The sequence below is a fragment of the Chenopodium album genome, chromosome 18, assembly GCF_948465745.1.
Source record: "Chenopodium album chromosome 18, dcCheAlbu1.1, whole genome shotgun sequence".
NCBI classification, from domain to species: domain Eukaryota; kingdom Viridiplantae; phylum Streptophyta; class Magnoliopsida; order Caryophyllales; family Amaranthaceae; genus Chenopodium; species Chenopodium album.
Genome location: NC_137851.1, coordinates 18,756,053 through 18,757,638, shown reverse-complemented (window position 1 = coordinate 18,757,638; position 1,586 = coordinate 18,756,053).

The window sequence follows — 1,586 nt, the reverse complement described above, 5'->3', positions numbered from 1 at the left end:
TTCCTGAAAATTTTTCAAATAACATTTTAGTAATGAAATTAAATTTTTTGTTATTGATACATTATACTATATTAAACATACCTTCTTTGTTTTCCCAAATTAAAGCTTTTACATTTTTTGTCCATCTTTTCATAATGTATTGTGGAGGTATGGTGAATACATTATGCATATGCATTACCCTAAGTATATGATAACAAATTATACTTGTTTCATTAAAACATAAGTGACACAGAATACAAAATATCATCAACAGAATATAAATTACAAATAAAATAAGAATCTGTAGCATAATAATTGTAAAATTAAACTGTATATAAAGAATTAAATGTAAGATATCATAAGAAGAACAGAGGACATCAGTATTAAAATAGAGTATATAATGAAGACAATAGAAGACATGAATAAAAGCATCACAAAATTTCACAAACTCTATAGAGGACATCATTCATTAAATAGAAGACATCATCATCACAACATAAGAAATCAATTATTAGATACAGGATATTATCTAGACAATAGAAGACATAATGATAATTCTGGAATTAAAATATACCTGTTTCATTAAAACATAAGCAGGAACATGCAAATTCTTTCAGACTATCACTGTAAAAAACATTGCTATTGTGTTTGAAATCCTCATTCAGATAAACTTGAAACATCTTAAGACCAGCTGTCATTTGATTTGACACATCTCTAACATACGATCTCATACTTGTCTCATATTTGTCTTCAAAGTCCTTTAAAATGTTGAGAGTGTATATTTCAGCAGCCTGTTTTAAGAGTTTGCATTTTGTCTTTGGCTTTTCTGTTCTAGATCTGAAATTATCTGCCTTTTCATTGCTTCTCCATCTTTCAACTGTAGCTTCAAATATATGAAAGAATTCATATAATGAAGTTGTTTTGTCAGCCTTGAAAGATATTGCTCTATTTGTAATTTCAGATCTTTGGGAAGACAAAATTCCAGCTGAAAAAATGTCTTTGCTAAACACAGGACACCATTTCTCTTTAAAGTTATAAAGTCTGTCAAACCATTCTTTCTCTTCTAATCCATACTTTTGAATCATATCATTCCAACATTTATGAAATTCTTCCTCATCATCACAGCCATATAAACATTTGTCAAACATGTTTTTAAAGTCTTCATTGCTTTTAAGCTGCCCAAATCTTGATACAAAGTTTTTTTGGAGATGCCACAAACATAACCTATGTCTTGTCTTTGGAAGAACCTGAAATTATATGGTTTTATAATATAACACTTAGTTTATAAGATAATATAAATCTATAAGAGGATACCATTCAATCTTTTCATAATATGATTTACTATTAAGAAAATATCATCTAGTATTTGGATGATATTATCTACTCCTTTTATGATATAATTTATTTAACAGAAATTGATATGTTTCATTCAACAAAAAGATTATATATATGATCTTTTGAGAATATCTTACCTTTCCAATTGCATTGCTCATTGCTTGATCTTGATCAGTGAAAATTGTCTTTGGTTCTACTCCTGCCATTGACTTTTTGAAAGTTTCAAGTACCCATTCAAAAGTTTCTGTAGTTTCATTAGTTATAAAAGCACA